We start from the raw sequence: 21,826 nt of genomic DNA on the forward strand, positions 1-21,826 counted from the left end.
GGGGATAATTAGAGTGAATTGAATGAAGGGATGCAGCGAGTGTCCCTGCACAGCATCAGGTCAGCACCATGCACAAATTAAAGCCTATGACTAAAGAGTTCAATATCACTACACGTGAACCAGAAAATCTTGAGAATTATTTAAGCAGGCTCATGTTTGATTCCTGATTCATTGTATCCTAATTTAAATGCATTTGTCAAACATTTTTACAGTCAAATCTAAACCATACAAAAAATAGTGATAAACAGTTTACCAGAAACAATAAAATAGCTGGTTTTGAACAAATCAGAACTCATTACACACTTTGGGAATAAAAAGTTACAACATTTTTAGATTGCTCTTCAACATGTTTTACTATATTTTCCTTATAAATTAAGACGCACACAGACCCACAAAAAAAAAAAATCAGTTTCTCATTTTGTTTTCCTTTTATAAGCTCTCGTCCAGTCTGTGTTTAAAGGAAACGTGCCACTGTTCAACCTGTATAAGATTTATATAGCTATAGGTTAGTAAGACTTGGCACTGTACAGTTTGGCATTTCAATGCTTATCAATTTTAAAACTGTTATTTTATGAATATTTTCTATCATCTTCAGTGCACTAGAATATATAGAAAATGTTGTTTCATAAAGTGAATCTTAACATACGACATGCAAAATTTTTTTCTTTGCTAACAGCAATTTTACTCACAAGTAGCACAGAGATTATCAGTGTAATATGTTAAGGTTGGAAATATTGCAGTCCCTACACACTACTCATTCATTCAGAAAAAAGTCAAAGCCAGAAAAAAAAAAAAAAGGTACCTAGAAACTGCCTTGCAGTAGTCAAGCAATTTCTCATTTTGCTATTCAAAATAAGCGTTCAGGTAATGTGTAAGAAAAACAACATCTATTAAGTCATCTGTGAACATTCAGCATTTGTTTTTGTTTTTATAAAGTTTTTCTGTACTTTGCAGAAAGTTACCCCAACACCAGAAAGAAATACTAACTTGCCACCAAATTCCTAGCACTCTCCTGGGAGTAGCTCTTAAATAGATATGCAAATATGCAGCCAATTCAGCAGCTCCAAGTGCACAAAACCACCTGGAATCTCCACATATTTCACATTTTAGTTATTATAGCTTTTTTGAAGAGATAATGGGTTCATTTTCTTGGTATAGCATTCACTTCACATTATAAACAAAGCAGAACCAAAAACCCTACCCACTAGCACAGACAATCATGTGGCAGGATTTTAATGCTTTATAATAAAACACCTCGACAAATTAAGTTAATTTAACATTTGATTAAATGATAGCAGAATTAACCCTATCTGCTACCCTTCCTGGAATATTAAGTACAAGAAACAGCATTGCCCTTGGATACCTTTATTTGATTGATTCAAGTTTTTTAGTTATTCAGTATGTTTTAGACAAGCATACTTAAGCACGGGTGTTTTACAGGACCAAAAGCTTCCTTACTAAGGGACTAAACTATGACAATTAGCTATTTTGAAGCATACAGAGAAGAAGCCCCCACCCTCCCCACCACCCCCAACAGTCCTATAGCACCAGAAGTCCATAGAAGATATTGCAAAAACCACTGATTTACAACATTTAAGAACAGCTGTGTGTGCTTTCCCTCCGCCATTTTCTTCCCTTCTTCAACTGTTTTGCTACTTCTCCCCATGCTCCTCTTCTTCTGGAGTCTATTTCTCCTTATCTACATTACCACAAGATTTTAGCATCTTCTCTAGTTCACTGTTGAATTATCCTTGCAGGTACCCTAACAGCCACACGAACGTAATAAAACTGTAGCCATATTACAACCACTTCATCTTCTCCAGCATTACAAGTTTGAAAATAAATGATTTCAAACAAGTCACACAATCCTATGTATTCAGAACTTGTACCCAGCTTATGACAGCTAACAATTTAGAAGAAAAAATTTTCACTTTTCTGTTTTAGTTTAGAAAATATTAACAAGACAGAGAAGTCAGTTCCAGGAGGTTTATGAAGAAACAATTCCTTCATAAATATTAGAACCAGCCATGCAATCTCAAGGATGATGGATGGATACCAACAAAGGGTGGAAAAGCACACAAGCCTAAAAGTACTAAACATTTTAACTGTAAATTTCTTTTTTTATATTGGGCTACCTGTGCCTCAAAAGATATGTTTGAAACAACTACAAGGACCTGTTACATTACTCAACACAAATTTGCTAAAAGCATGACTTACTCATATAGAGAGCAGTTTAATTGCTGTAGAAGTTTTAGATTTGAAATATTAAATAAGGACTAATTACACTGTAATAATTACACAAAGAAGACAAAAGGTTTACCAAAACCTATTGACTTGTGATTTGTTACATCTTTAAATTTAAATCCTAACCTGTAATGAGCACCTAACCACCACACTGAAGCCTCCTCAACTCTTCTATGACGAATGTGCCTCAATAGTCTCTATTTAACAAGGAATCCAAGAGTACTCATTAGAAAGAATACTCGTCAGTAGCACAATTACTTTTAAACGAAGGTTCATCAATATGACAAAAAAATACAACAACTGGCCACAGTTTGAAATGCAGCAGTGATTTTAGTGCACAATTCATGACCACACAGCAAAACAAGAACTCAATTTCAACAATCCTCTTCAATAAGCTACACCAAAACAGCCACTTATTTCCTGAGCAAGTTCAGGTAAGGCACCTGAACTACTAATCCTACTGTGTTTCTTTGAGTCTCTAGGAAATAGGTACTTAATCTGTCAGGGTGATTATCCAGCCATTTTAATCCATCCAGGACGGGTTCCAAGCACTGTTCCAGGCAGCATCAGCTCTCAAGGTGTCAATTACAAGGGAGTGCCAACAGCAGCCAGCAGTAGGCTCTGGCTATTTTGTTTCAGTGTAACAGCAGGACTGATAAACCAGAAACAGTATGCAGGTTTTGATATCGTATCATACCCCACAACCCAAAACATTGGATATAAACACCAAAGTACCAACACTTTGCAGGAGATTACCCAATTAAGAAGGACTGTACTAAACTAGAGCTGGTCAGTATCCGAATTACTGAAACTGTTAGCACTCCTTTACTTCTGGAGGATGGCACATGTATGCATTTGACAGTAGCACATTCTTTTGCCCAAGTGTACTCTGAAAAGTAGTGAAGCACCCTTCCCATGAAATCTGTATCTCAAATAGTCATTTAGAGAGGAAAAAGTAATAGTTTAGTAGCTAAAATACACATAGCACTCCTGGAGATGTTGTTTAATGCAGCAGAATTCAAGTAATCTTTGCCAACAGTCATTCAGTTGCTTCAGATTGCTAGCTAAAATTTATACTACATGCAAGTACACATGCTCCCAGCCTTTACAACAATAAAAGGTATTTTGTTATGGAAATAGAAATATGTACGTATGAACAACACAACACTAAGGCAAAGCACTGAAAAAAAAATGAAAGATACTAGGAAAATTTACAGATTCTTAGCATTGTAACTATTCAGGAACTCCAGAGTTTGTTACTTTCTTAAGGATATGATTCATGAAGAAAGTTCTTTCTACCCATCTCACCAGCTTGCTTTATAATCATGTCGTCTACTAATTGCAAGAAACAAAGCTGATTTTCACACGAGCCAGTAGAAGAGCAAAGATATCCACACGTGTTTCCTAACAAAGTGCTTGATACCGCTTGCGCAGTTTTCACAGATATTTTATACACTTCGTCAGTTTGATATTTACTGTGTGACAGAAGCCATTTACTCCAGTGTAAATGCCTAATTAACACGTACACACAGATGCACACACACACTCTCCCTCCTTCATTACTAAGAAAGACTGTCCGGGACTTCACGATAGCCCAGTTTTTCAGGATAGGTCACCCTATGCAACGCCAGGCCTCGACACAAGTTGATAATTCATACAGCAGAGAGTTTTATTAAGTTACAAGATGCATTTTCCCCAATTCTTCTGCACTTTTCCACAGTAAATAGACAGGAAATTGTTATACACGCATATATACAATGCTAACCAAATCTAAGAAGCAATTAAAGAAAAAAGAATTAATGTTTGCTACATTAGTTAAGACTGCATTGTTTAGGCAAATAAATCTAATCAAACAATCTTTTTAAAGCTCAAATCAATATCACATGTTGCAACAATTCCAGTTGGTATAAATAAACTCAATTGACCCAAATTGCATAACACCACTGAGCAAGACAAACCACAATTAGCTCAACCCATAAGATAGGGCTAATGAGTAAATCCTTTGTATGGGTAGCAAAAAATAAAATGAGTAAAAGCAATAATCTCAAATCTTGCCAATCCTAATACCAAAAGAGACGAAAAATAAAAACCTTGTGGCACTGAACAGTTAAAAACCAAAAAGAAGCAAAGAAAGGTTCCAATTCACTGCTCTGTCAAAAATACACAGCTTTTAGACCCGTCTTTAACAGCTTCACACAAAAACAAACGTCAAGAATACAACAAATCTGTGCACACAGCAAGCATGTCGTACTCACAGTCCTCCAAGTGCTATTGCAAAGAAATACTGCCACACAATTATGGCATTTAACCCTAAAATGAAATAATGAAAACATTTCTAATTGCATGAAGAGCAGAACTGTGAAAGCCATACATCACACAAATGTCACATTTTCCACATTTATTTTAACTCAGCATTTTAAAAAAACTGTACAAAAAATCATGCAAAAAACAGCCCACAGTAAGTGTAAGCAGATCCTTCTGCAAGACTGTCTGTTGGTTTGCAGGTTTTGTTGTTTGGTTTTTTTTGTTTAGTTGTTTGTTGGTTTGTGCTTTTTTTTTTTTTAATTGATAGTCCACAACCACACCTATGTGACATTTCAGTGACCTGAGTTGAACTCAACCCCTCCAAAGAAGAGACACCAACGAGGCAAAGAATGTTTAATTCTTAATTAAGACTAAAAGTACACACTTTTAAAGTCAAAAAGATCCCCATTTCATAGAATCATAGAATCACCAAGGTTGGAAAAGACCTAAAAGATCATCCAGTCCAACCGTTCACCTATTCCCAACAGCTCCCACTAAACCATGTCCCTCAACACAACATCCAGCCTCTCCTTGAACACCACCAGGCTCGGTGACTCCACCACCTCCCTGTGCAGTCCATTCCAGTGCCTGACCACCCTTTCTGAGAAGTAATACTTCCTCATGTCCAGCCTGAATCTCCCCTGCCATAGCTTGAAACCATTCCCCCTGGTCCTATCACTGATGACACGAGAGAAGAGGCCGACCCCCAGCTCACTACAGCCTCCCTTCAGGAAGTTATAGAGAGCAATGAGGTCTCCCCTGAGCCTCCTCTTCTCCAGGCTGAACATTCCCAGCTCCTTCAGCCTCTCCTCAGTCTTGTTCAGTCTTACTCATTAAGTGTGATTTATAACCTTAGAAGAAGAAAATAATCTTGAATCCTGAAATCCTCTCTTCCGTGAACAGAGTTCTGGAACTTTATTGTCCACACGCACACTTCTCAGAGATGCTATCACAAGGAACAGGTTCCCCATTGCATCTAGAGGCCTGATGACCAGGACTACAAATAATAGACCACACAACGCTATTATGAAACAGATGCTTCAAAACTGAGTTCTCCTGTTGGGACTAGCAAGAAAATGCCTTACAACCTGAAGTTATTACTGATAGAAATCAAGAGGAGAATGACTTTGGCTCCTAAATCATCTCCTACACACTCATTTTATGATAGATAACTACCCAGTAAAACATGCTTCTAGAAAACTGGTGAGAAAGAAGGCTTCTTCATAAGCATTTTATTGCAAATGGTTGAGTTTCACCCTCCAAAGGAGTAAAGACTAGGAACTAGTACCTCAGTGTGCTTCAAATAAATCTTGAGACTATAGAACTGAAGCTGAGCCAGATCCAAGCAGCTGAATGTACTTAAGTTGATTAAAAGATGACATCTTTTTGCAAGGCACTGAAAATCAAAGATGTTTCTTTCCATAGCACGTTTTTCTGGAACTTCTCTAGGAAAGCTCATCTCTACAGACTTCTATTCACAAGAAGTGTTTTTTAAGCAAGCCTTCTTCTGTCTACCAAGTCTATCTGCAAATAACCACCAAGCATAAATATTTTTCTACAAGAAGCTTTTCTTGTTGAGGAAAACACTCTTAAAGCTTTAGAAACCCACCATGGTAGACTAAAACTCTTGTTTTTAATACCCTATAATAGTAATTTGCTTGCCACTGAAATTTTAGCCAAATGAAGCCGTTGATTATATCACAGCTTCCACATGCTTTAGTCAACATCAAGCAGACATACAGGATTTAGAAAAAGTAATTTAAGTTGAATCAGACCAAACAACATGTAGTATGTTTTAGCAGCATGATTCCATTTAGGATTTTCAGCTTAGAGTTGTCCTTCAGAGACAAGAATATAGAACACTGTCATTCAGATGAGGCCCCTGTCTATTGCCCAAATTTGCCGACCTGCAAAGATGGACTGCAGAAGTTGCTTCCAGAATCTAAAGACAGTAATCAAGTGAGGGATCCCTGAAACCAGTCCTAGGGTCAATGTAACAGCTAATAAAAACAGCAAGGTGAAATTCACAGCTACATGGTATTTCAACTAACCAACAGTTCTTAAAAGCAACGTGACAGCAAAGTACAGACGTTAGTGCCACTCAAGGCAACTCTGGAACACTATATGGAGTATTAAATAATCAAATGCAAAACACAGACCCTATAGTAAATAAAGCCCTTCACAATGTGGACTACATTCTGGCTTAAGATGAACCATATATTGAAATAGGAATGAAGTTTCACGGAAAGCCTCACTTTCTGAAAATATAAGTTGCCATTCAAAGTATGATCCCACCCAGCTCCCCTTCCCATTCAGCTCTAGCAATCCAACTCTGCCAATAGATCAACTGCCTGTCATTTCACCTGTCAATCTTGAGCTCTCCAGCAGAGAAATACTCTAAGTGGAAGAGAAATTAACCTTTTGTCAGATCAGCAAGTTAAACCACCTTGCAGCTACGGATAATCGGTCCTTTTGGAAATACTTTGGATGCAGACAACTTAAAACATAGTATAAAACCAGACCTGAAGTGTCAAACAATTCTTAGAATACCACCCCAAGTAATATGTCAGAGATAAACAGAGTACTTCAGGAATCTCAGAACTTTCATTAAGGACTCTCTAACATACAAAGTGTTCTCCTCATACCTACGCAGTGATTACTTCCATGTATACAATAAAAGCAATAGAGCAGAAGCAGAGCATTTTTTATTTTAACAAAATCCACTATTGTGAATATTCATAATTACTTCTTAAAAATTAAGTTTCATTACTTCTTTAATAGAATTAGAGAAAAACATTACTTTCCTGACACTGTTAAAATTATTCCTTACATTCTGGGACAACTTGGAAGAAATTAATCAATGTAAAACCTGTCCAAAGTTTTCTACTCTCAGAAATCTTATTTTGGAAGAACACAAGGCAGCTTTGAGAATCCAAAATACAGGTGTCAAGATGAATAATAATAAAAGCTGAGTCATGGAGAAAAACCAGGAAGCATGCTTTCTCTACTGTTACAGAAAACAGTAAGCCATAAATCCCATGAAATCTGCTTGTTAAGGAACTTTTCAGAATAGACCTACCTTTAAAAAAAAAGTATTTTAGCAAGCTATCATCTTTGCTAATTCCAGAAGTGTAATGCATGTGAACTGTTTGACAGGCACTTGCGCCTGTTAGACACAGCAAGAGAACACAGAGCACTTTGTTATAAAACCATCACCCACCACAAACACATAGCCTTCACTTCAGTTAAAAGGCCTACCAACAAAGCCTGTCAGTGTTTGCATCTCTGTATTCAAAGAAAGCTTAAGCAAATTTTGCACAAGAATAATCAATCAGTGATCACTCTTTCATATTCCTGTGCAAAATTTGCTTAAGTCAAGTTGACCTCCCTGAAGTCAAGTACACAAGTATTACACAGGAAAAACCTATTTTGTAAGGGAGGATCAAAACAGATAGCAAGCAGAGCTCAGGACCTCAAAACGAAAGCAAAAACAAAAAAGAAACAAGTCAGCAGAATTAAGTTACAGCATGAGGACTTCCAGAGTTGACTGCTAGATACAGCACAAAAATATTTTTTGTTGCATGGAAATTTCTGAAAAGGAGTGAAAGTAGTTACTTTCCCATTTAATCTTACAACATAACATTTGCAGATGGGCAACTGCCTCCATTCATAAGATGACTGTACTAACCTCTATTCCATCCGATGTTTATGCTCCACCATGCTGAATGTAGTACCCATATATCAAGTCAGGAAGTGAATAGCAGCACACTTCAAGAAGTGTTGGTGGTCTATAGATAGTGCACAAAACCAGTTGGCCTATCCACGTCATAAAGACTGTGCACAACCTAACATAAGGGCAGGAATGGGCAAAATCTGCATAGCCTAAGTAGTTTTTACACAACTAGTGCCAGCACTGGGCAAGCCAGGAGTGCTGATGTCAGACTTCATGTGGTTTGACATGGACCATCTGACAGAAGATCTCTCGAGTCTAAAAACAGTTTACTGTACTGAGGAAATAGGTCTTGATACATTAAGAGAGCACTATTCACAAGCCACTATAATGCTAATCCCTAAAATGAGGGTAAGCATTGCTCCTGAAAACAGAATTAAAAGCTAGAAGGGAAAACTAAAGGGAAGTATCACTATTAGACTGATTTAATCAAAGTATCACATACTTGCAACCTGTACGCAAACTAACACACTTCTCTATATAATAGTCCTATATAATTATTTTATATAATAGCTTAATAAATGTCATTCTATGTAATACAGTTGGTTAATGTTAAATATACTTAGTGTGTTTAAAGAGAGATTGAGTTACACAGACAACACCTACATAAAACCAAAGGAAAGGAGTAGCCAGTCTCTGTACAGTGACAACTGTATTTTTAAGTTGTAAACATTTGTTCTTCACTTAGAATATAAGTCCAACAGAAACACTCAAGCATGTATATAGTCTTATATGACACTGGAGTAAGTTTCTACATAAATTCCTATCGTTAAAAAGCCTGGAATTAAGAAAATCAATCCAAGTTGCATGGAATCTACATAGCACAACTGCACACACACAACGCTCCTACCTAAATCCTCTTTCCTGTTAGCATTTTTTCTCCCTCCAACCTGCTAAATAAAGTCGTATTTCCTGCTGACAGCAAATGATTGGTTTACCTATAACTCCAGGGGGTTTAACTATCAGTCCTTTAAGAAGCTTTGACAGTTTAACCTGCTGAGCTCACAGCACCCAAGGGAGGGCCTGACTTGCAGTTTTACTTCTGATGCTGCTGACCACTAATACTGACTCCACAGATAATGGATTTCAATAACCACCTCCTACAGGTTAACACTTTGGGTACTTGCCATGATACTGCTTTAATTAAGTTAATACATGAAGGTCACAGTTTGTTAGGAAGTTTTATTAAATTTGACAGTGCTGACAATAGCAGGAAAAGTGCAGATGCTCACCTGGCCAGCAGCTCTGGGATGAGTTTGCCTACAGATGTAATCCAGTTGGTCTGCAGGTTTACGCACTTTTTTTGTTAACCGAGTTTATCAGTTTCAACCCCACTAAAAACAGATTTTCTTTCCAGCATAACCAATTATTTCATGACAGATATGGAATGGATGCTTCTATCTATGCTGAGTTTACCTGGAATGCAAACTTGCTTTACAGTTTATGGTTAGGTTCTGTTTGTTTGTTTTTTTCTTTGCAAGGCTTGAATCATCCTGGTGGTGAAAAGCAATTAGTATTTACATGTTTTTAAAGGCAATTGCTAACATTTACAGATCCAAGAGTAAAATCAGTTTTTAATTACGTAAAAGTTTCTAAAACATCTAACCAGATGAGGGTTAAAAATAATATGAGGAAAAGGTGATTTATTGTAGGTAAGAAATTGTATTTACTTTACTGGCGTAGACATTTATTCGTTAGATTTTATTCTTTCCCCCATTAAAGTACACAACCTGACAGACACTCTGCAGAGTAATAATGAAGCAGCATGGGAGCCATTTAATGCATTTCTTGATTAACTCATTGCCTGTCCAGTTCTCATACAGACGTGCTCACATGTCATAATCGTCATAACTCCCATCATCCCTACAGTTAACACACAAGCTCCTTGATTAGCGCACAACTCCCAGACGAGCCACGCTAATGCTAAATAATTCCCTTCAGCCTCCTGCAACCATACCGCAGGCTCTCCAATTAGATATAATGTCTCTGATGAGCCATATTAATACGGACAAATTCCTGCCAGGGATTTTAGCCCCCTCACTTTCACCAAATAAGAGGCAGAAAAAGAACTTAAACTGAAATAAAGGGAAGAAAGCTACATACATAAAGCTAGCCCAAAGAGCAGTTAAAAAAGGTTTAATTACAAGCTTTGCCCACTGCCATAGGTATGTTATTCCTGGAAGTATCTAAGGAACGGGCATATTGACAACTACAACAGCATTAATAAATATCAGTAAGCAAATTAGCTTTATAATCATTGAGAAGTGTGTGAAGCAGATAGGTTTTCAATCATTTAATTAAAATTTGCAGTAAGTAATCATGTGATAAAGCTAACTATGCAGAGACCTTCAGAACACTTGCTGTTGGTTATGCTTGGTATAGGAAAAGAATTACATTCTCCTCAACCCATGCATTGAGCACCTCTTAAAATATCAATGCAGCTGTACACACCTACACCATAAGGGTTGTTTTCTTTTTAAAAATTCAAAAAGATTTCAGCAATGATCCACACAGTGTTCTCAAACCTTGCTCCATGAAACAGCATCAGGAACCTGCAGCAGCATCACCAATTGCATTACAAAGTCCACATCCTGAGATACTTAGGTTTGTACAAGCAATTGCAAAATACTTTCAGAATATGAAAGAGTTGATCATGGATCAACAATATGAAAACCTCATTATGGTTAATTTTCCCCTCTTTAAATAGGAGGAAAGAGAACATCACAGAAAAACCCAACCTTCCCAATCTTAACATCATTGTCATTATTACCTAGAAATTCACTATCCAGATTTTATGCAAGTCACAAGGAGATCCTGGTTTTTAGATCAGGAGAGTCTGATGTCCTCAGCACTAGAGCTGACCCTCTCACTAAGAGAGATATCAGCAAAGGACACATAAATAGACTGTTGCAGAAGTATCCTTCAGTAGTTTTAAATACTGCTTGCAACTGCACAAACAAATTGTCAAATATTCAAATAGCCCCCATGAAATTTTGATAAGCTCTTCCCCAAGGTCCTTGCACCTTCATTCTTACACTAATGCATTTCATCTTCATTTACCTGATCATTAGCTTCCAGTTTGTTCAGCTGGAAACCAACACACACTAATTACTTTGACATCACAAAGTCCTATCTGTCTTCACCACCTCCCCAGACAGCAGGGAGAAATTATCAAGGGTAGGCATGATAATATCCTGATAAATGATGATTCACATCACCTCACTGTCAATCATCCAGAAGTGCTCACAGAAGATACCACTCAATCTCATTATTGAATCCTAGGGCTGAGAGTACAATACACACCAGGAGTCGTATTTCAAACAGCAGGCCACCTGAGTAAGATGCAGCTCTGGGATTTTCATGAATTTTGTTGGCTCTTTGCTTCAACACAGTAAATGTCATATAGTAAAATATATGAATACATGTATATACGATGGCAGAAAAGGACACGCTTAAAGCAAAACTGTTCATCTTGAGTCAAGAGAAAATAAACTAGGTCATTTGGTGGGCAAGAGAAAATCCAGTAAGTTTCATTAATTTAAAAAAATGAATAAACCTATAAAGCTTGAGTTCATTTTCAATTTAAAGGATACTCCTTTCTGAAACAATGTAAATGCATTCAGAGCTTTGAAAGAAGTAACAAGCTTTGAAACTCATGGCCATAGGCAAAGCTTGTTTTTTGCTGTAACAGAAAGCAGATGTTCATAGACGCAACTTCCCTGCTTAAGTAGTCAATCAGAAAAGAAAGTCTATTTAGTAGTAACATAAAGATTTGGTAAGGGCTGCTTTCTCAGAATAGGTAGCCTTCTTTCCCAGTTCTAAATTACTATCATAATTCCTCCAGCTTTCTAAGTCTTATTAGAAACATAAATTGAGCAATTGGGAGGGAACAACTACTCCAAAGTTTGTAGCACTTTCTACTTCCATGCCCAAATTCAGACACTGACTGTCAGTAAACTTGCAGACTGAAACATCATACAGCAAACAATATGATGGACCAGAGACCCACCCAGCCGCTCACAGATGCGCAGAATGGCTTGCATTGAAAGGATCCTTAATGATCATCTAGTTCAACTCCCCACCATCAGCAGAGACACCTCTCACCAGCTCAAGCTGCCTAGAGTCCCCACCCAACTTGGCCTTGAACACCTCTAGGGACAGGGCCACCCACAGCTTCTTTGGACAACCTGTGCCAGTGCCTCACCACCCTCTGAGTGAGGAATTTCTAATACAGAGTCAAAAAACTCAGTCAAAACTAAGGAAACTGAGAAAGCTATATACAGAAACGAACAACAAAAAAGAGGAATGGGAAAATAAAGTACAAAAATAAGTGTTCTAACATCCCATTTTATTCTTCTGACTGAAGACAATTCAACAGACAAGGCAAGTCAGAGGCACAGAGCACTCTTCCAAGCACTGATGATACAAGCATCTACCCCAGGTACCTTGGTACAATCAGCAACCACCTGTCCATTCAAGTTTCTCACTCAAGTTTCCTCACCCCTCTGACACAACTTGTCCCTGAAAGTTGAAATACTGCATTTGTGGGCAACAAAATACAATAAAGAACCATAGGGCACATCAAGTTGGGTGAAATTATGAGCAAAATGGATTTTTTTTCCCTCCCCTCTGAATGCGACCTCAGTGCTTTTCTTCCTAGATTTTGAGACAGGCCACTAGATGGGGACAACACTAATACTATTGGCTTGGTTTACTGAAATAGAATTCCTAAGAAAGAAAATCAGACCAGCAAGTTTTAGAACAGTTGCTCACTAATAAACTTTGTATGAAAATGTGTTAGTCTTCACTTTAGCTTAAGAACAGAAACAGCCTCATTCACCCCAAACTTAGTACAGTTATTTCTTAAAGAACATATAGTCTTACTACTTGCTCCTTGACAAGGCCACCGTTGACTTAACTGCTTGAAATTGTAAAATTCAAAGAAGAAATCTGATTTTGTGGAAAGAATATTGGCGCAAAGAATACATAGGCATGCCTGCCTGCCCAAGTGAATTTAGAATGCTAGTTAATGAGTCAGCTTCACCCACAGAAATCTGTGGAGGGCAGAAAACTGAAACAGTGATTGTATGCTTTAGTTCAGCTGGTGGAAATCGGTGATGTTCTAGTAGATGAAAACTTCATTTAAAAGGCATATCTTCAAATCAGAAACTTTGTTGCAATCTCCACATGTTAGGGCTATGATGATTACTTTACAAAAATCTTTTAATACAGCCACGTCATTTATTCATGTTGTGCCAAATTTTAAAAAAAATGAACTTACAGAACTCACACAAAGAGCACATTCTTGTTTGTGTTGGCTAACTTGTAAAAGAAAATTATCTGCAAAAAGGATTCATATGGAAGCAAGTTGTAGAATTTGGGGAAAGCACTTGCTGAATCCATTCAAGTAAGGCCACCTATTAAAAAAATACCTTTCTCTGTTAAGTTACTGAAGTTAACTTGTGGGAGAATTATGATATTTCCAGTATGGAAAAGAAAAAAGTAGATAGGAAACTGCTGTCAACAAGCATCAGTTCCACAGAGCTTACAGCTTACAAGTTCATCTGTCAATCTCGAGCTCTCAAGACACTGGGGGAAAAAAAAAACCACAGAACAACACTTGAAGCTTAATTTAACCCATATTCAAGGCTGATTGTAAAAAATTCTTCAGAACATTCAGCAAGTAGAAACAAAATACAAGTTACACTTTACTGTAACTGCATCAAAGACAAAATAGGATTCAACATTAAAATTCAAGTTATTACCTTTAAAAAATATTTGTAGAGCTATAAATCTCCCCCACATTACATACATACATACAGGGAAGTGACATTTAAAGCTACAGTTCAACTAAATATAACTAAAGTGTTTTTGTTTTTTGTTTTTTTTTTTTTTTTAAAGAGTAGAAGCTAGGATTGATTAAAGATATCCTTTTGTATCTGTAAATTACAGGAAATACAACAGCAGAATCCATATTCATACTGTAGTCTTGTAAACTCAAGACTTCAAATTCAGCACTTAATATTTCAACCTCAATTTATCCTGTAATTAAGTGTCACAGGTGGCATTAGAAAAACGGACTCACAAACTAAAAAAAATGGAGACTTCACAGTGGCTTCCATGATTCTAACAAAAAAATTTAACATTTCACAAAGTACACAAAGAGTACAAACAAAATAAACAAGTTCTCCGGTGATGTATTTATGTGAATTGAAAATGGAATCACAAATTTTAAAAGAAATCATTATTATAAGTCCTGAAACATCTTTTCAAATTCCTTTATCAAAACAGAAAGCATGGCTGCATATTATTTTGCTGTTCACAGGACTGTGTTTAGCCAATGTATCAAAATGCACTACATAACTTGCCATAACTTGAGCTCATCATAAATTAAGTTTCATTTCAAATGCTGTTACAGTTTGAAACATAGCACAGATAAGTTAATTTTCACCTTGAAAACGTTTTACTCATTTACATGAACAGTCAAATCCACCAAAAATGATAAATCTCCACATTCTGACACACATTTTCCTTTTGGTTTCATAAAGACTTGATTTTATTTCACAAATCATAGAGACATTTTAGCATTTTACTCTGACTTCCTTCAGAAAACGGGATGACGACTCCCCTAATCAGCATCCATACATTCAAGGAATTCCTTGAACTAGTGATGATTCAGTCCATTGGACTTCATGAAATTCACAGTCCTGATGACAATCTGCATGACATTTTTAAAGCTTTCACACGATTTTTCTCAATGTCCAATCCAGTGATATTTCAAACATGAGTTGTCAGAGGTAACTCCATCATCTGCTATCTTATAAGTTCCTTTTTTTTTTTTTCCAAACCAACCATCAGTGTCTATACCAGATATGGTGACAAAGGTTAAATAACATCATTTCAATGTTAATTTCATTTCTTAATACAAATTGAGAGATATTGTCTTTTAATGGCATAAAAGAAACCACTTCTTCAGTGACATTAGATTCATTATGAATCTCTACTGAAAATGGCAAGTTGAGCCACAACTGCAGCAGTACTTCCATCTATCACCAAAGCATAAAATTTGAAATTAGCAGCTTCACTATCATTACAGATGTTCCTATTTCTTCAATTTCCTGGCTATAGTCTGGTTTTAGAAACTTTTTTTATTTTTAAATCAGGACACATTACATCTGCCACGCTTTCCATACATTGCTTAAACTCATCATCAGGAAACAGTTGAAGTCTGATCTGTTGTCAAGTAGCTAGCTTTTATTAGAGCTCATTTGAGTTTCAACTTCTGTTTAAAAACAGATTTTGTTGAGGAGGCAGACTTTCAGTTCCACTATTTTGTCCTTATAAAGCACTTCTTGGTATATTTGACAAATTTGGCAGCGTGTTTCTGCATACAACATCTTCTCAAATTGTAATATTTGAAAACTGCCATGATTTCCTTGCAAATTAATCCTATTGCCATATTATTAGTCAGCACTGCACTCTCCTCATGTTCTTGGGCACTCAGCAGTGCAGTCACAACTGTGATGCAGCAGCAGAGGATGGGGCACACTGCAAGCTGTGCCAGACTGCATGCAGCCCACAGGTTGGACATGCCTGCTATAAAAAATGAAAAAATGTGACAATACGTAGGATATGTAGTTAACTCATAAATTCTATGTTTGGCTTCTACTTGCACGAAGTGATGGCGCACATTTAAAAGTGCTTCATTTTAAAAAAGCACTGAGCAAACAATTGTGGTTGCAGCTGGAAGGGATTTCTAGAACCAATCCAATTTTGCACACAATTTCTATTTCAGCAATCTTCTGGATCCTCCTGTCTTGAAGACGAGTAGGTAACAATTACTTCCTCCCAGTGATTGGGAATCTCCCATAACAACATGACATTTCAAAAAGACAGCAGTCTCCCACTGAAATCACCTCCTTCCCTCACCTCTCTCACATGAATCCCATCCAAGGCCATACTTTCCTACATCTATTTTGTTTGCTTGATATCCATCTGATCTTTTACTCCACTTAGTACTGCAGCTAGGCACAGGGACCTGAGAGCCTAGGACTGGATCCTCTCAGAAAAGGACAAAGCAAAGAAAGCACTGATTATCTCATATTTTGCCATACACCTAGTCATTATGAGGTTGCTCAACAACATAGTTTTCCTCTTCCTTCCTTTCACTGTCAATACATAGCACTGATGCTAAGGTCAAATCCCCTGAAGTCCAAGGTTGTAGTTCTACTATTTGTCTTACTTATCCTGGGAGAAGTAGACTTCGAGAGTCCTGAATGGATTTCTGTTTCCAGCAACTATCAGGATAGCTAAAAATCCCACATTAATACTAGAGTCCATGAAAACAAGACTTCCTTCAGTTTTCTTAAGCAGGTTTTTTCATCTTTTTATCAGGTTTGTAGCAGACATTCACAGTGCGGTCTGCTTGCAGAAATCACTGCCTTTCCTATACTGAGTCTATTCTTTACTTATTCTAGGATAGCCTCTAACAAAGCTCTTGGCTCCACAGATTGCATGCAAAAGAACCCGCCAGTGTTTGTCCTCCACAACCCTGCAGTCAGCTCCCCTGCTTCCTGCAGCTCCTTCATCTGCAATTCAGCAACCCAGCCACAGAATTCCTCCTTACTTGTGAGGACTCCACTACTGCTCCTACTGCCAGCCTCAAAGAATAGCACCAAGCATTTGTTACAGACCAGGACATGGATGACCACATGTACGCTTCTTCCATGTACTTCTAAATATTAATCTTGCCAGCAGTCACAAATTAATGATTAACATACGTTCATCTGCTCAAAGCTGCTTTTCCTTCACACTTACAACAGAGTTTACCAAGGAAGTAATAAGGTCATGGAACAGCTTCTACAGGGAATATCATAACCAGTTATATGTAACTGATATTACTCCTAAAGTATCCTTCGGAAATGCAGCATTGGCAATACATGCAAATGGATAAGCATCAATTTGAAATTATGTTTGAAAGAAATTGTACTACACAAGCTTTAAGGATCTCCGATTTCTTGCTAAATGCACACAATCTCCATTTGATGCAAGGTCCCCAGCGAAGTCTGACTGAGGCTCAGGAAGACTCTCCTGTAGTCACTAAACTAGACTCTTCACCACACATGCATTATCAAAGACCACAGAGGTTGGAAGGGAGCTCTAATCCAACTCCCTTGCTACGCAGAAAAGCACCCAGGAGGGTACTGACCATCTCCAGAGGAGACTCCACAACCTCTCTGAGCAACTTGCTCCAGAGCTCTGTCACCCTCACAATAAAGAAGTTCATCTGCCATCAGGCCTCCAACTAGATTCTTCCCTGCTGATCACAACACTCTAAGCTCTGTCAGTCAGCCAGTTCTTAATCCACCTCACTGTTTGCTCACCCACCACATGCTACCTAAGCTTACTTACAAGGATGTCATGGGAGACAGTGCCAAAAGAACAGAGAAACAAGATCAGAATTACCAACAAACATTTACATACCCATATTATTAAGACAAAACAAAATTTCCCTAAGAGAATGGAGGTTCTATTTGAATAAAGCTTTTCTTCATAAACTTTTACAAGTTACCTTTCAAGCTACCTATTCAGCATTTTAAATCAGTGGAGGAAGTCAACTCCTAAAAGAAATGATAGTCTGATATCTATGCTGCTAAATAACTGAACATTTTAAGTCAGTACTAAAGCACACAGATTTTCATTCATTGGCTATATTAGATATTAACAGATTTTGATTTTCATTCATTGGCCATATTAGACATGAACAGATTTTAATAAATGTCATTTAACAGCATCCTTCAGAACTTCTACTGTAGAACATCACAAAACACTAGAAGTGAGTAGTCTGAATACCAAGGAACTGGAAAAGTAATACACTGTTTGAGACCACTTCCCTTTACCTTTCTTTTAATTCTCAGGAGACAACAACGCCTGCCAAGGTAAGTAGAGAAGCATCACAGTATCCATAGCTTGGCAAGTCACCTGATCCTTAAGCAAGCAGCTGTAACACACTGAGAAAAGTCTGTCAAAAGAAGTGCCAACCAACATGGTCTGGAAGATCACCTAGTCAGACCTGTTCTTAATGCAACACCACAAACTAACTGCAATCACTGGCCACGTGCCAATATCCCACAGTGCTCAGTGGGATCTTACCTGCATGCAATTCAACACAGTTGCCTCAGCTTCCATTCACATTCCACTCCTGCAGGGAGCCATTCTCAAACAGTTGTGTTATTGTGGGACCTGACGTCCAAGATGGGTGTTCACTGCACCCATCGCTGCATGCACTTAAAGAGCCATGGCCCCCTGATTATGATCTAATATTACAAAGGAAATGTAATGGGAAAGGAATACAAAATTAATGATTTCATAACAGATTTTGTAGGATAAGCATTACCTGGAGACCAGGACTTTTATATTACTGGGAAGAAAAAAAAAAAAAAAAAAACAGTCCTCAAGTATCATAAAGGAAGAGTACATATCAGCCCCAGTCAGGCATCTCAAACAATTCACGTGGAAGAAAGGATGAAGAACTGTGTCCTCCTCCCTTCCCACTCCCTCCTTTCAAAGGATTATCATCCACTGCCCCCAACAGGTATTATCAGCATCATACCCAATCTGTATTTGCTTCTCAACCAATGCTTTCGGAAGCTGTGTATGGAATAAAATGGGCAAGAACAAAATTATAACAGGTCAGCCTTAAAGACACGCTTCCCAGTAGCTGATGTTCCATTACTACAGAAAGCAACAAGGGAGATGGCATGCACAAGCAAACTGAGCTGCAAGAGTGCCAAGAGCCCACATTACAAAAAGTTGCACTTGAACAACTTCCAATGTCCTACCTTACAAGGTCCCATACATTACTACTCAACAGATGAGCCACTATTAAACACCACCTACAAAGAAGCCACAAGCAGTTAATGCAACACTACACATCAAATCCATAATTACAGACTCAGAATACATTTCTAATGCCTGATTAGTACAGCAAGATGGAGACAAATTGGAAAAACGTTTAGTGATTATGATAGTGAAATTAGTGATTTTGGTTTTGTGTTTCTATACGTACTTAGAATCATAGAATCACAAGGTTGGTTGGACTGGATGATCTTATAGGTCGTTTCCGTCTCCCCATCACCATTGCCACCACAAGCACTAAACCACATCTTGCAGCTCCTCATCCAGGCACCTCTTGAACACTGCCAGGGACGGCGACTCCACCACCTCCCTGGGCAGCCATTGCAGTGCCTGACCACTCTCTGAGAGAAAAAGTTCTTCCTTATGTCCAACCTAAACCTGCTCTGACACAACTTGCAGCCATTGCCCCGTGTCCTGCTCATTGCCTGGGAGAAGAGGCCAAATCCCTCTTCACCACAACCTCCCTTCAGGAAGTTGGGAGGCACTTGTTTTGATTTAAAAAAAAAAAAAAAAACCTACAAGCTGTTAAAAAACTCCTTTTTGGAAGCAATTTCAAACACCTATTAATAATATTATCATTTAGAAACATTGCTTTATCAATTCCCAATGAAGATCCAAAATTAAGCTTGAAAGATGACTATACTGATCTCAAAGATTCAGTTTTAGCCAGACACTAAGAGACAAGTACCAAACCAAATATTATGACATATCTGGCTTTCACTACTCAAGTGAACCAAGATACAAAAAACATCTCATTAGCAAATAGAAGTTTTATATCTCTTGACACTTAAAGATCTTTTACAGACAAAAAAAAAACCAAAAATTTGAATGCACTAGTATGAAAATCAGTTTTTTCCACTGTACTTGCTTACTCATGCATTCTCAAATGTGCTTCCTGCCAACCTGACAGAAACTTGAGGGCCTTTCTAACAATAAATTTCCATTTATGGATAGTTACAGTTGTGAGGCATGATCAGCCTAGCTGGTAGGAAAACGTTCATATGTATGCAGGCATCAAGGAAAACAAATATGTACGTTTCACATGAGGTAAGAAAAGGCAGTTGCTATTGAGTTATCTAGAATACCACATCTCTATGAAAAATATTTATAAAGCAATCATAAAAACAGTGAAAAGCTTTTTTATGAAGTAATTTAAAGAGGATTTTATAAATTCAATTTTGAACAGTTCACTTATTCTAAGGATACTGACAGACTGACACAATTTCCCAGTAACAAGTTATTATTGTAGATATGACTTTCATATGATCACTGTTCCTCCAATTTCCCCCAATACTAGACAAGATCAGAAGATATAGTTTCTTTTAAATAACCATCACCATATGCATTTGAAACAAATGCCAAATGATTGTAGTTACTACTTAGAATTCAGTAGTAATGAAGGGTAAAAGCAAGAGCACCTCAAACTTGTAAGACTGTCTTACTGCAAGCAACCAAATGAAAGAATGATGCTTTATAAAAACAAGAAAGTATAACCTAAGGCTACAATACCAATTAAAACAGTGATATATACATTCACTCAAGGACTTTTAAAAGACTGTTCCACTTCCTAACCAGTTCTTCAACAGTCCCACCACACAAGTCAGTGCTGGGAAGAAGGAGCAGGGAAGGAAACAGGTATCAAAGATACAGGCTCATACTACCTTAAATCAGTAATCTGTAATGTCTCACAAAAGACAAGTGGGAGCAGGCAGTCTCCTTTCTGCTGGTCCCAAACACATGTTCAGATAGCATCAACCACAGCATTCATGAAGCTGTTTACTGATCTGCATTTCTTTTCTTTGCACTCTTTCGGGACAGATAAGCAGCCAGGATCCATTTACCAAAGACTGCACAAATACTGGTGCCAACAGAAATGTCAGGTACACAGGAGATAGAGAGGTAAGAATGGGAAAGAAATATTCTTTGTATACAGTGTAATTTCAAAGTGGCTATACCCCAAGCACTTCTGAAAACTATTCACAAATACTGCTTGGGTTTATCTCTGCCTGTGAGCCCTAATAGTAAAGGGAAATTCAGCCCAAGGCCTGCTAACTAATTATTACACCCACACAGATAAGAAATAAGATTACTGAACAGCATTGCTCATGTGTAGCACTTGGAAAGTGCTTGTTCATATGTGCATACTTGAATGCACACACCACAGCTGATAGCAAATAGCACAGCTGGACTATATAAACCACAAAAGCAGCAGAAGTGAATCAGCGCAGTGAAAAAGTTGCTGCTGAAGACCTAGGTGAAGGAAGACAACAGGATAGAGACAGGACATTCAAAGAGCCTCAAAAGGAAGGGAAGGCTCCAAGGACCTTTTCTCATCTCCAAGGAGGTGAGGCAGCAGAATATCATGCACCACTCCACTAACCTCTTTCAGAAAGGTACACAGTATAGCTAATTTGGTCATGCTGACATTGTTTATCTTCATTTTAAAAAATAAATAAATAAATAAATAAACATTGCAATTGCCAGCACAATCTTGGGAAAGAACCAAGGATCAGCACAAACAAAATAAACAAGAACAGGTTCACACCAGTGGACTTTTGGAAAGCAATTCACTGTAATCAGCAGTAGGTCTGAGCCAGCATTATGGCAGCAGGAGTCATTGATCCAGAACTG

General features: G+C 37.7%; 1 protein-coding gene across 2 annotated transcripts in view; it reads right to left on the bottom strand.

Annotated features, from left to right (window-relative positions):
• The window catches only part of PCCA (propionyl-CoA carboxylase subunit alpha), a 263,757-nt gene that overhangs the window by 224,582 nt on the left and 17,349 nt on the right, over positions 1-21,826 (bottom strand). The window lies entirely within an intron of this gene.

The sequence above is a fragment of the Tympanuchus pallidicinctus genome, unplaced genomic scaffold (genome assembly GCF_026119805.1).
Source record: "Tympanuchus pallidicinctus isolate F22 unplaced genomic scaffold, pur_lepc_1.0 scaffold6, whole genome shotgun sequence".
NCBI lineage: Eukaryota > Metazoa > Chordata > Aves > Galliformes > Phasianidae > Tympanuchus > Tympanuchus pallidicinctus.